This window comes from Cygnus olor, chromosome 2, assembly GCF_009769625.2.
Source record: "Cygnus olor isolate bCygOlo1 chromosome 2, bCygOlo1.pri.v2, whole genome shotgun sequence".
Lineage (NCBI taxonomy): Eukaryota > Metazoa > Chordata > Aves > Anseriformes > Anatidae > Cygnus > Cygnus olor.
The window spans coordinates 70993849-71009397 of NC_049170.1; the positions used below are offsets into that span (position 1 = coordinate 70993849).

Sequence of the window (15549 nt, forward strand, 5' to 3'; positions counted from 1 at the left end):
AAAAATCACATCTATCCTAACTCATAGTTAGGAGAAACTCAACATGCTTGTATCCCCCAACACCATCTAGAGGGTGTTCGCAGACAGTGCAGGGTGGTGTGAGTAGGAAGGGATGGAGGCAACACCATTTGAAAAGGAGAGGAAAAGTCTTCATTAACTTCCCCCAAAATTCCTGCAGCATATGAAACACTTTCTACTTTATCTTCTTTTTTAACCTACTCTATCTCCCCTATATATCTATTACACATTTTTCCAATGCCCTACTTAACTGTGTTTTTCATATTCTTTTCCCCTATTTTGCCAATGTTCCAAAACTGTATTTAGTTGTAAAACTTCCCCATGTTTCATTCTTTTCAGCCTTTCAATCCAAATGTGGCATGCTCAATAATCCCTTTTCTTCCCTCTCAAGACAACAAGCTTGTACACAGCCATAGGCATATGTGAGCTCACTCTCCTCCACAACCCTTCTCCTATTCTTTGTAAACATCCTACCTTCTCTGACCATAGCCTTTAAGTCTTTCGTATTTATTCATAGCAAAGTCTTTTCCTTCTCCTCTAGTCTTTCCCTAGTCTCTAGTTCCCCATCTGTAAATTGCTGTTTGATATGACAGTAACCCAGCAAAGCATTTATACTTTCCAATGGTTCCATAATGCATGAAACTAAACACCTCTTTAACTTCTTCAGCAGATCAAAGCAGAATAGCGAGTGTCCTGAAGAACCAAAGTGTTCCTTCTGTAAACTAAATACGAGATTTTTTCAATTTTTTCACAGGGCAGGTGCCCTGTGATCCAATAGTATCCAAAGATTTAATCCTTCTGTTTTTTGGGGGGCCTCGGATTAACCTGAAATGCATACCGCATGCATGACCAACCAGAATAAGTATTATTTTGTTACATCTACTTTCCAGCGTCATGATACTTATCTCTATTTATTGCAGTAGCCTGCATGCTGATTCTGCTTAATAATTGTTCTTCCTTTTATTGAGGAACCTATTAAAAATCCACAAGCAGCTAGTAATCTCATTTCAGAAGTATTAAGAAAACAGAATGAGTTTTCCTGTTTAAATACTACCCATATCTAATGAGCAGGTTACAATTTCTTCACCTCACACACGGCAGGAACAATAGCTGTAATGCTTTAATCCTTCAAGTTAATTGAAAATCTCACAAGCCTTTATCTACACACCATAAACTTTAATAGAAGTGTCTTCTATCCTAATTCACAGGTTTAAGCAGCTGTGCGCATGTGTAACTTGTACTAACTACTTCAAAGAGCTTGTAAAGTTTCAGACGGGACAACAAGTGCTAACACACTGGTACAAAACATTTAAAAAAAAAGAAAGAAAAGGAAAAATCAGCTTTTTGTTTGTTTGTTTGTTTATGTTTAGTAAGGAAGAGGAACTTGTTTCTTTGTGGTATTTGAGGAAAAAAAGAAAAATCATTTTCTTCCACTGAAGATACTTTTTCTTGTAATATTTTAAAAAGCCAAATGATTATAGGTTAGGGATAGGAAAATTGGCCCTCCTCCCAGTTCTGAAAACAAAGTCAAAAATTAAAGCAGAGGTCTCTGTGAATTCCTTCTCTTTCATTAACAAATTTTTATAGAGCATCTCATATCTCTTGGCTTTCTACATAAAGCCTTCAGCTTTTGAAATGGGATGATGAAGCAGAAACAGAACTTTCATTTTATTTTAATTTTGTAAGCATACAAGAAGAAACATAGAAACGTTAATTAGTAATTTCCCAAGCCCAGAAAGCAAATAAAAAGTCTCAAAGTTAATTATTTTTAAAATGTCATTATTTCCAAACACTTGTAAGTTTGTAAGGCTGTAATACTTTATTGAAACAGGACCTTGAAGGTTAAACAAACAGTAACAAAGGTGGTTGGCAACTGCAAGTACCAGCATGAAGACTTTGTTTCAAATAATAAAAAAATAAATCATGGCTTGAAACTAGCAGTGGGTAATTTAAGTACCTTTACCACACATGAACTAAAGAGCAAGCCCTGACAATAAGAAGCACAATTTAATTGTTCACTTTTCTTGCAAATGAAGCATGTATAATTTGTAATCTTGGTTGGAATATATGGAAGCACTCTGGTCACTTTCAACAACTGTGAGGAAAGAAGAAAAGATGCGAAAAGCCCCAGACACCCATACTGTGAGCCAAAGGACGTATCTGGAAAGGAAGAACACTAGTTGAGTAGAGCTGGGGGACAGAGCAAGGACAGGACAGAATAGTTCCCTAACAGTTTATCCACATGCCTTGATTTGGGATAGATATAATCTAGGAGTTGGTAACTAATTTGCTGCAGGGGATAATCACTCGTGTAAGTGCCATTTGTATGCATGTGTATATATATACACGTGTGCACATGCACACACACAAATACATATGCGTATATAATTTGTTTGTAAGAGCCAATATTCATTTATGTTCTTTTCAAGCTGACTGAGGAACTCTATTACCCAATTTCTCTTTTTCTTTGAGATTACCTGGGAACATATGTGATTTAATTTCCATTAACTTAGGTCTTTAAATTGAGGCTGAATATCTCCCTGAAAGATGTGCCCTGCCCTGGCCATATATTACTGTACAGAATATATGAAATCCCTCTGACTGTCCCGCTCACATTGACAATCTAAACAATACAACACTCCTTCCTATTTTCATATCAGTAATGGCTGAACTTTGTTATTTGATATTAAAAACAAAAACATCTGTTTTAAGGAGCTATAGAACTGAAGGTTCATGTGCATTGCCCTCTATTTACCCCCTCTTCAGATGACCTTCCTTAAGTAGTCATCTGGTGGTTGTTTTGCTTTTTTTTAATTATTATTTTCAACTCCATTTCTGAAAAAAGATGCAAGTTTTATTAAAAGATCTCCCACATTAGCATGCCATCCCCTCTCTACCATGCAGCACTTCTTCCGTAGATCATAATTTCAGTATCTCAGTCCTTTATAAGAGTAAAAGACAGAACACTGACCTGTGGGTCAGATGTTTCATGTAGCTGTGCTGGTTTAACTGACAGTAGGATTGAGCCCTACCACTTAAAAAAGCACCAAGTAGAACATCAGCAGTAAAGAGGAACACTTCAAACATAAATAAAGATGTGTAACAGCAGCAAGAGAACTGACAGAATCTCTTTCAAATTTGCCTCAATTGAGGCAAATGAGCAAGCTTTACCCAAAAAAACGCCCTCTTAAAAACGCTCACTCATAGCATTTTGGTGAACACCTACACTTTCACCGTATTGTTTACACTTTTTTTTCTTACACTTTTATTTTTTTTTTCCCCTAAATTGTTAAATAAATGACTGCAGGAATTCTTCGCTATTATCAGCCTTGATTTAATGCAATAATTCATTAGATATGCCTTGCATTAGATGCATTAGGCCACGTGTGCTGTGGTTTAAAATATACGTTATTTTTCACCACCTCGGGGTCTACAAGGCCAATCTTCTTTCAAAATAAGGCCTATTTTATATCTGCTAAGCAGGTTTCTCCACATGTTTAAGTTGGAATAGAAAATCAACTGTGAGAAATGCAGTAGGATGAGGAGCACAACTGTTCATCAGCTGTAAAACTCATTTAGCTGTTTTTTGCATAAAAATCTAAATGTTCTTTACTGATTCATACTGTGACTGTATTGGTGTCTCATTTCAGAGGTCAGTGGAAAGCCACATTCTTATATCAGCAGTATACGATGGACTTGAGACAGGGGACATAAGCTAGTGAAATAAAAACAATTTGAATTCCAGTGATGAAAACATACAGGTCTCCCTCAAGCAGTTCTGCCTGACACAGATGGAATACATATCACTACTTACTCATCCAGATCATCAATGTTAAAATCCAGATACTCAAGCTGACTCCCTTTTGTATAGAAATCCCTCCTGAAGACATCAACACCTTTTTTGTACTGACACTTGGAGGGGAAAAATCATTGAGGTCAAACTAAATTCAACTGTGTTGACATGGTTCTCCATCACAAATGACAAATGACTGCATCGTCACTTAAGTCTGTTTCCTGTAGTTTAAAGCTCAATATCACAGAAATGCAAAGTCACCAAACAGAATAATTATATAGAGAAAAAAATCAGTCACTAGGAATTCAAAGCCATGGATAAAACATGTCATTCACCAGAGACAAACTGGTCTGCAGAAAAGTTGCAAGAGCACAGGAAGAACTCTATAAAAATAAAAATATTAGTAAATATCTATAAATTTCACTCTTGATTACCCAGTAGGTATTACACTGTGGTTTACATCAGATCTCAGTGGTATTGAGCCACTGCTGATTGAACTGATTATGATAATCTATTACGAGTATAAATCCCAGGATAGATATTATACTACCACTCAGAAAAATAAAGTAAAATATAAAACCAAACACCACCACCACCACCAAAACAATTTGTAGAATTTCATTCTTTACCTCCTAAAATCTATCATTTATCTTGAGTCTTTCCGCATCACTGACAATAGCTACTTATTAAAACAGCAAAGCAAGACTAGACATAAGGATAGGTAATAAGACAATAATTCAGCAACCGTAATGAGGATAACGGAGTTTTCATATATTTCCTTGAACAGACAGGTGGTGGCAAGGGAAACTCTTTCAAGAGCTACATGTATCAACATACATTACATAGTAGGAGGAAATCATACAACTAATAAGAGGGGAAAAGAGGGGCAGAGGTAAGCCAAGAAATGAGAAAGACCTGGAAATATGCAGAGTCCCAGTAATCTGATGCAAGCCCAATAGAAGCAGCTGGGAGCAGGAGCTGTGAAAAGATGTGCTGATAGTACAGTGTGTAGAAAGGAAAGGTGGAAAAGATATTCTAGACATATGCAAGAAAAAAAAATAAAAAACATTTCCGCTGTTCTCCAGTAAATATAACCAAAACAGGGGAATTGGAACTGAAACTCAAAGCATGTATTCTTTATAGTACTACCACTAGGCAGCAAGATTAGGAATATCAGTGCTCCCAAACCCTAAGTGCAACTTGACACAAAAATCTTAATAACTAAGAAGTAACAAACAAGTAACTGAGTTCAGTATGACCAAATGTCTCCATTTTTCCTATACCTGTGGCCACACAAGATGTACAGAAACATTTCAAGTTCTGTTCAAGTTAAGGTGTTCACCTATATTGACTTTTCTTCTAGTGTTTCCTGTAACAATTTTAGTAACATATTAGACAAACAAAAAAAAATGCAATCACAAATAGAAACCTGGCCCAATTTGGAACATGGCCCAATTTATATATACTAAAATGCATATACTGCTGGTGCTCCAAACAGACAGGGAAGCCAAGCTTTTGCTGAAGCTGCTTAGGGGTACTGAGTGAGTTCAACTCTTTCACCAAAGCAGGTTTGCACACACCAGACAACAGCTCCTCGCCGCGTGAGAAGACCCACTGATTTCAGCAGGATCTGCCAACAGCCTCAGCCTAGCTCTGCAGGGGAGAGTGCTGGAGACTTCCCACCTGCTCTGCCTACCCATGGATACACAGAAGCAGCTTTACCCACAAAGGAGTGAGAACGAGGATGAGTTTGAAAGGAGGAAGGAAGAGGAATGCATAGGGAAACACAGTTCCCAAACACTGACCTGGCCCTTCAACCAGAGGAGCTGTTCAGTCTTATAACATGTATATGCCTTTTGGTGACCCCATTCTCAAATCCAACCAAGTGGTAAAAGCCACGTATATTCAAGAGACTTGCTAAGGGCTCAGTTATGATGATGAAAATACGCTAGTGAGGAGACTTCAACATGAACAATGAGTAAGTGTGGAAAAGAAGCTACTGGTCTACTCCAGACACACTTGCTTACAATACTGAGAAAGGTGTTGGTTAGTCCTACACAGTTACCTCTAACATAGTCTAGACAGTCTCACACACTTGCAATAAGAGGTTTTCCATTTTAGAAGCACATTCCTAATCTAATCTTTTCAAGTAAGAAATAAAATGTATTTTAATGTAGATAAAGTTTGTGTTTCAACCGCTTGTGTGTGAAAAATCTCTACTCTTCTTCTCTGCTGGGTCCTGCTCTTGAGTCACAACAACCCGACGCGGCAATATAGGCTTGGGGAGGAGTGGCTGGGAAGTTGCCTGGCAGAAAAGGACCTGTGGACGCTGGTTGACAGCCAGCTGAACATGAGCCAGCAGTGTGCCCAGGTGGCAAAGAAGGCCAACGGCATCCTGGCCTGCATCAGAAGTAGTGTGGCCAGCAGGACCAGGCAGGTGATTGTCCTCTCATATGCGGCACTGGTGAGGCCGCACTTCAAGTACTATGTTCAGTTTTGGGTCCCTCACTACCAGAAGGGTATTGAGTACACAGAAAAGAGCAACAAAGCTGGTGAAAGGACTAGAAAATATCTGTGAAGAGCAGCTGAGGGAACTGAGGTTTAGTTTGGAAAAAATAGGCTCAGGAGAGACCTAATTGCTCTCTACAGCTACCTGAAAGGAGGCTGCAGTGAGGAGGATGTCAGTCTCTTTTCTCAGGTGACAAGTGATAGGATGCAAAGAAATGGTCTCAAGTTATGCCAGGGGAGGTTTAGATGGGATATGAGGGAGAATTTCTTCACTGAGAGGGTGGTCAAGCATTGGAATGGGCTACACGGGGAATGGTGGAGTCCCCATCACTGGAGGTATGTAAAAGACGTGTAGACATGTAAGCACTAAGAGACATGGTTTAGTGGTGTGACTCAGGAGGTCCAGTTGATTGGACTTGGTGACTCTGAAGATCTTTTCAATCTAGATGATCCTCTGCAAGATGGTGGATTCTCGCTTGTGCTTAATTCTTTTAATATTTCAACATTAAAAATAAGAAAACTGCCATATTAATAATGAAAAGTGGTAGAATAGTCCACTCAGTACAAGAACAATTTGATGTTACATGCATTAATTCATAAGGACAGGCTGCTGAAAATTAAACTCACAAGCTGGCTAAAGAGAAGATATTTGCGCAATGCTAGGCAAACATGCAAAGACTTTGCATCAGCTCCTATTGAAGATTCCTTGGTGAATTTAGAACGGAGAACAACCAAAAACAGAACTAAAAAAAATCCAGCAGATGCCTCTAAATGAGGGGAACAGACACAGGTGACTAACTAGTCTGAGAGGAATAAAAATAAAATGGGAGCAATGCCACAGCATTATTTTTTTGTTGAGCCACCTGGAGAGGTAGCAGGCTTATCAATGAATGCCAGAAATGAGCAGTGCCCATCTGCTCACCCTAATAAATATCCTTCACTAGAAAAAAAAAATATATAAAAGAATACAATTCCCTCAGCACTACTCGCATGCTTTCAGCGGACCTCTTTGTTTAAAATATTTATTTGGCTCTTACATGTCTTTACAACTACTTGCCCTGAACACAGTAATTCTTTAAGGTGACCCTTGGAAGCACATGGCAAGTCAGTAGCTTTAAGAATTCATGGCAACAGAAAGGTCCAATAACTTCCTTTTATATAAGCAAAAGCACTATAATCATCACTGCCTTCAAAATGCCTTTAAGATATTGCTGGCCAACTCAATGGATGGATGACAAAGCCCTAAGCAGGAGGGGCAGTTCAGAGTTCAAAAAGTTTCTGTTCCTATGGAGATGACAGTATCTGAAAGCCGCTCCTTCCACAAAGTATAAGAACAAGAGTATAAGCTCAGTTTACCTCCTCTGCTGGCCTCAGTGAACGGTTACGGGTACCATCGTTTAGTTAATTCTAAATGTGGATGAGAAAGGAGGTTAGAGCCGGCAGACAGCGCAATGAGCAATACTCAGGTCTCTCATAAAGTACCACTACACAAAGAAACAAAATGAAAGAGAAAACAAAGCCTACTGGTTTGTTTGACTTCATGAGTTTGAAAGTAAAATGGCTCTTTATTAGCACTAACCTTTATCAGCTGCCAGATATCAGTTTTACTAGAACAATGAATGAAGGCATTAGAATTTGGAACAGAAATCCAAACTTTCCAAGACTGAGATATTTTCAAGCTGACCTTTTGACTCAGAGCTATATTTATTTTTTATATATGACATATGCAGATGAAAAAAATAACTGTTCTGTTTGACATCATCAATTATACCACCTCAATAAAAGCAATTCAATCACATAAAACTATCTGGGTTCATACAGTTATCCAGAACAAGGCAGACCTCTATACATTCACAACTGTCTCTGACATCCAAAGTTATCATATTACTTTAATTTCCTTTACACTAACTCTTGTGCATAAACGTTTGGTACTAACGTTTGACTTCCATATAGCAAAAATGTGACAGAATTAAGCTTAAAATATGCTTACATAAACATGTATGACGAGAAAGGAGTATACAACAAAAATAATTTTTGACAAAATACAAAACCACAAAATCTGAGCAAAGATGTGCCTACGCAAGACAGAGTTCTGTAAAAAGCCCATGTGTATGAAGGACAGCGTTGCCTCAGTAGTTATTAGAACAGATTTTTAAGAAGTTCCCAACAGTGTGCTTAAAAACCACCCACACTAAAATGAAGCAAACAGATACTGCGCTGGGTGCAACAGAAAAGTTATGTACCACTGAAAGTTTGTCTAATTTAATAATCATGATTAATTTAATACTCAGGATACCTATTTCTTCATATTAAAGGTATTTTGATTGCATGAATTCTTTTAAACATGATTGCCTTCTAAATTTTGTATCTCAACAAGAGCTACAAGAAGTCTGGCCATCCCTGGGACTGAAGTGTGACACCTAGTTCTTTAAGCCTCAAGCACCTTAACCAAATTGCAAGATTTGGCTCTTCCAGCTGAAGCACAGAAGACAACACTGTAGCCAGCATTAAAGGGTGGCTAAACACACAGATTATTTCCACTGTTTTGTATTCCCTGCTTTAGCATCAACCCACAATTACGTAACGACAACAAAAAAAGGCTAATGTTATTTCTTTCATGCACGAACTGCCCCCCACCTTTTGAAATAACCTGGTTTAAGAGTGACAATTGTCAGATATAATGCCAAACATAAAATTCTGTTTAAATCCAAATGAAAAAGACTTCCACTAAAGCCAATGCGCTCCTGAGGTCAGGTTACAGATTTTACAGGTTACATGGCATCCCCCTTCTAGTCCAATAGAAACATCTGTGTTTTTTTTTTTCTTTTAATAAATATATTTGAAACATTTGGAGCAAAGCCTGCATCACTAAGAACTTTCATGCAAACTAAGCATCCTTAATTTTTAATGCCAACTGTAAAAATGCATCAGGAGAAAAGTTGAAGTTATTATAATGTTAATCATCCAATATGTTAGTAGCAAAACACCTCTTCTCTCCACTCCTTTTGTTTACTGTATCTTATTTTTAATCATTTGTGTTTCAGTATGATATGAGTACGTTAAATTGCTGTGGGAGACGGATCTTGCCCACACTACAGGAAAGAACAGAGGTAGCTAGTGCACACAGCCAAATAATTTCTTATTTCTAAAAGGCCTTGGACGGGGCTTTGCATGCGCTGTTCGAAGACTTCTCATAACTTTGAGAACAGTCCAACCCCAAAATTATTTAAAGATATATTTTTCTCATTTTACCAAGTATTAAATTGTTCATACTGTAAAAAGGAAAAAAAGCACACCCATAACTGATATCAGTGACCTATAGTTACAGTCCATTGAGACAATTTAATACTATATTACAATGATCTTATGAGGATGGGAGTCATCCCAGGGCAGGGCATCCTGCCTCTAGTGTGCATAACGCTCTTAATTTATTTAGGAAGAAATTGTAATCACCTATGCAGATATATTCCTAAATTCCAACCTTCAGAAAGATTTCACTTGGCTAAAAACCTGCTACAGAAAAATCTCGAAGTTTCAGCATTTTCTTCAAAAAGCAGCATGCATGACAGTAACAAAACTTGATATAATTCTTTAGGTCTTAATTTTAAACTGTATTTTAGTTTTCTAATCTGTCTTACATTCACATTTGTTAAATACAGCTAGCTAGTAAGAATTTCCCTGCCCAGGCCTGAAAATATTCCAGCATTTTAAGAGTTTGGGCTGGAAAAATCTTTCATGGAAGTAACAGTTCTATTTCTTTCAGTCTCCAAACACATTAGGATTTCTCTTAAAGATGAAATTTCACTCTACATAGTGACCATAGTGACCATAAATTTATCCTGCTTTGTTCAACAGATCTGTTTCCTGAATGTACTCAGAATTATTCAGTAGCTGTTCATCATGAGGCAAAAGCTGTTTTTCATCCCTTTCCTTTCCATACTGGTTACCAGATCCCATAATTGTTGGTGCCTGCCTCCCTGAAAATAAAGAACTTACTAACTAGCCCAACCATAATAGTTATACTTCTGGAAACCATCATTTCACAGAAGTACAGCAACCAAAAGGATCCATTCCACCTTAAATATCTGAAACAAAGCCTGAAGGACCAGTAGTTTGAAAAAGGCATTACTTTCTCATAAAGAGAACTTACACAGTTGAGAATCAATGGCACGATAACTACAGAAACCCAATTATATTGTGTACCATTCAACTCTTTTAATAAGCTTATGCTGGCTTATTTCTACTCACAAACAGGCACTGTGTGGATAATAGCTTTAAAAGTACAAATTTACCTGCTTAAAAAGATTTCTTCCTAAGAGAATGGACATCTGAAGTGGAATTATTTTAGCCACGTTTGAAGAACAAATTAAATGCATTATATCTTTGCTGATGCTGACACTGGTAATTTCAGCTTCCACTCTACCTCAGAAAAACTTAGTCTATGACAACACTCCTAATGATGGCAAAGTCCAACCAGACTAGTACTGGACAGGTAAACTCTGTTCTCTGTCCAGAAAACAACTTGTGTCAGATTAATCATCGTTTTTAAGCTGTTTTGAGCATCCACTCTAAGTGTATGAATCTATGTAATTATTTGGCCTTAACATAGTATGCTAGGGAGAGTTTTGTTTAAATAATTATGCTGGCTTTCCTGGCTGGCTTGGAAAATAAGGAAACTTTTATGAGCAAAGCAAACAAATGAGCAAAACAAACCAGATGCTCCTTGTGGTACATAGTAGACGAAAGTTTTTAGCTACCCAGATAACCTTAATTATTTTCAGCAAATAAGTCATCAGGCTAAAGTTGCTCATTGTAGTAAAGGTTCTTTATTCCTCTGTTGAGCTAAATTCGTCTTGGAGCACTCAGCTTTTCATTGAGAAAATATATAGCCTATTTTTTTCCTTGCAGCAATCAAAAAGAGAACAAAGACATGAATATAAATATTCACTTCTGAACCTAGTATCTGTTTCTATAACATCTACAGAAACCAAGAAAAGGAGGTTTTCAGGTTTTTATGCCACTTGCAAGACACCCTGTTGCTACCAAGAAATGGCAGGAAGCATCCAGAGCTGCAATGGTCAGTCCAAACAGAGCCTTTGTACCTGGATATTTACAATCAACCTTTAAAAATTATTTATTACCTTTCATAAGAAGAGATGATGATGATGACTAGAAAACCCAAAGATCATAGCAGTCATGCATGACTGCATGACATAGCAGTCATTAGCGCTGGTGCACATTTCCCAGGTTGTACTTTATTTGTGTCCAGGATCAACAGAGAACACAGACCTCTTCCCTCAACAATTCCACAAACAGCTTTCTACAGAAAGAATGCTGCACATATCTCTGTTGATGCTGTGGCTTCCTATGAGGATAAAAGCTAGAGAGTCCAGTTCCAAATTCAAATCACAGCTTATAAATATTAAAAAATGCTGGCTGGGCAGGCCATCAGAAGGGAAGCCAATTAGCAATCATCTGTAGGAAATATCACTATGGTTTTCTACAAAATTTGTATAGCACCTGGTGATGAGATCTTTATTAAACATCATCAGCGATGCTCTGAGCAAATAAAGTTTGACAGCTGCAAATCTTAGGTACTCCACAGTATTATATTTAAGAGTGAAATAAAATACAGCACCATTTCAGAATGTAAATATATTACCTAGTAGGCTTGGCAGAACAGCATCTTGAAGGAGAGCCAGTAAACATACGACTACTTTGTTGTCTTATTTTTTATAAAACATCTCTTATTTCAAGCAATGGAATTCAATTTTAAAATTACTAGCTTTTTCAGAAAAATCAAATTGCTTTGAATATTTCCAGTAACAGAGCAAGGTCACCTAGGTTCAGATTCTTGCTTGACCATGCACACCTAAGGCATTATCACCTAAAGGCAGGTTGTTTAGTTGCAGTGGGGTATGTCTGTGTGTCTCTGTGTGTATACACAAGGGAAATGCATTCTTTTTCGTCAAACCATTTCAAATTACATGGAAGATTTTTTTTTTTTTTTTTTTTTATGTACTATGGTGCTCAAACAATCAAATTGGCTGGCTCACTGTAGTACAAACTGTCCAAGTATACGTTGGAATATTGCTACTGCTCCAAAAACCTTTAATAGAAGCAATGGGAAAGGAATACAGAAAATACAGTGAGAGTTACCTTTCTCCATCACCTTTTGGAACTGCAGTAACTTCCCCTGGAACGGGAAAAACAGGTGTGATGAATTCTCAAAATCACGATCCAGATACAAACAGCCCAATGGTGTGGCAACTGAAATTCTCCTCATTGTCCCTGTTGCTCTCAGCATACAAAAACTTGTTTAAAATGTCACTTTTAAGTCCTCCAGAGAATTAACACATCTGTTCTGATAAGGGTCTATCTCCCACATCTTAACTTCTCCTGATGGTTACAGTCTTCTACAGTGCAAAACTGCCCACCAGGAAAGCAAAGCCTAATGACAGCAAGATACAGACAGTCAGAGCTGGGCTTATAGGGAAGACAGAACTTAACTTCTCCTAAAGGTAACAGTCTTCAGGATCTGACTCCTTTAGAACTGAATACAAGCTTTACTTCTGTAAGTCACAGAATTACAGAATCAGAATAATTTAGGTTCAGAAGACACCACCAGCAGCAGTCGAATGCAATACACTGTCCAAAGCACATCCAATTAACGGAGGCTGCTAAAGCTCATCTAGTTGGGTTTGAATGCCTTCAGAGATGAGTTTCCACAATTTCTCTGGGCAACATAATTGTATGTATTTGGAATGTAATGCTCTCCCCCATGAGTTCACTTGCTAACACACAAAACCAAACCTATACTTAATGCATATTTTCCAAGACTATACATGCTTAACTTGGGAAAGAATGAAAGCTACATAAGTATCTTGACAAGTCACACAAAGAGAAATCTCACATTTATAAATTCACTTCTCAGGTGTTACAAACCTGTTTTTACTATCTTCCTTGTCTATGCCTGACTTGAAGTGTTCGATATACTACAAATGCCCTACCTTTTCTTTTCTGTCTAGCTACCAACATAACATACTGATGGACTCTGCAACTCTACAAGGTGAAGATGGTAAAATTTCTCCGCTGAAGAGCTGCTTATCCAGAGTACTGAGGAAAATATATATATATATGCTGGAAGAATAAACTGTGATTTCTACAGTAAAACAAACCACCAGAATTAAAAAAAAAAAAAAAAAAGTGAAGATGAATGGATTTTATGGACTTCCATTTGCAAAATTATGTTTCTTAATTTTGGGTTTATTTTCCAAACACCTAGAATATTTCTACTTCAGAATTTAATTGTAGCAAGGAATTTAAAATCACAAAATGAGAACAGCTTTCATTAAAAAATAATTAATTTAAGGTCTCATATATCACCAATGGAGATGTTCATTTGAGGAGGAAAGTTGATACATTTATGACAAGCTATTGTGTCCTTTTCCAGATGATGGCAACACACTGACAGCTTTAAAAGATGTAGACGTGTCAGTTTAAGGTTTATTGTTTAAGCAGCCTTCTCCCTCTGCAGCAATCTAACAGCTTATGTTTATTTTTTCCAGTCTTGGAGATCATTAGCAAATGTTGTGATTTCATAGAAACTATAATGTCTTCTGTTTTAAGCCCTCCCCTATAGACATACACTATTCTTCTAAACAGAAGCTTACATGTTGTCTTTCGGACTTTTTCATAAAGCATGCCTTCTCAGTTCTTTAAAAATATTTCAGACAGCACTATTCTCTTTTCCATATATGTACCATGTGTCAGCCAACGGAAGATAATTCACCCTCAGTAGCTTAGAGTAAGCTTTTTTTGCAAGCAGCAGAACCAGCAAAACTTTATCTCCTCTGGGTCTGGAAACAAAGCTTTTTTGCAGTTTCAGTGATAAGGAACAAATTCACCCCATTACCTCTGCTTTATCTGAGATATTAATAGAGGTGCTGTCCTTTATTCAGCCTTTTTTTCCCCTCAACCTACACATGTAACTTGTTGTCTTTTGAAATCTAGATACCCTTTGGGAAATTTGACTGAAAAGCAGAAAAAGGACTGACACCAGATGTACACATACCGTCTCGCAGCCTTCACTTCCTTTGGAATCTGCATTTTAAAACTGTAATTTTTAAGAATAACATTAAACTCAACCCAACAGTGTCATCAAAAATGACTGCAAAACAAAGCATCCAGCCACAGCATAAGTGAAAGTAGCACTCTTGTTCTCAAAACTGACACAGCTTCAGCCTATTCTCACTGGTAAAGGTCATTGCTAAAGAATGCACAGCCAATCCGCCACTCTGGGGGCAGATTACACTCACATACCATCTATTTCACTTCTTCAGATATCATTCATCCAGGATACTCACTGCTTTCACTGGGCTGGAACACGTTTAAGTGTGAACAGATTGATCAACATCCAGAAATCTGAAACAGCTGCCATTGAATTATACTTGAGCCAGGGAGGGTTTACTAGAGAGACTTCGTAGAGTCAATCCATATACGCACACAGTGGCTGTGTAGCACATAAACTGCATGGTTCTCTGTGGGCTATCCTGGGCAGATGCATGCAAGTCACTGCTTTCCAAAGATTCTCTTTTTTTTTTTTAAGTGTTGGGAGATATGACAGCAACGACGATAATTTTTTGAAACAGTAGACTATACAGGAATAGTAAGCTATGAAAGAGCCAAATAAGTCAACTAACTGACATTTTCAAACACAGGAAACCAAATCCTAATCAGTAGAAAACTACTCTCTAATTACATCTTCAAAAATCTTGCAGCAGTCATCAAACAGCAGGTTTTTGACAGAACCTGAAACTGAAGTTTTCCCAACATGTACAACAATATCCTGATCATTTACCTGTAATGTTTAAAGATATAACAAGCAAGATATACATATCTTGCTTCCTAATTTATTAAACAGTATTTTTCTATGCTCTTACTCCCATGTGACACCACAACAGGAGAACAAAAATATATGACTTCCCTACTATTTCTTAGATTCACACTGTAGAAATGAAGTTCTCCTTCTAAAAAAAGTTATCAATTTTTTGAGACAAAGGCTTACCTAGGTCTCTTCTCAAACACGAATGTAGAATTAGCAATACGAGCTCATCGATCAGCAGCTAGAAATAAAAAAAAAAAAAAAAAACTTAGATAAAACCTTAGATCACCTACTCCATTCCTTCATTCCTTCTCCCAGGTCTGGATCATTCCCTAAAGCACACAGA

The 15549-nt window shown here is 37.4% G+C and overlaps 1 protein-coding gene across 2 annotated transcripts in view; it reads right to left on the bottom strand.

The window, feature by feature from the left end:
* Positions 1 to 15549, bottom strand: part of FARS2 (phenylalanyl-tRNA synthetase 2, mitochondrial) — a 260157-nt gene that overhangs the window by 231990 nt on the left and 12618 nt on the right. The gene's annotated exons all lie outside the window — the stretch shown is intronic.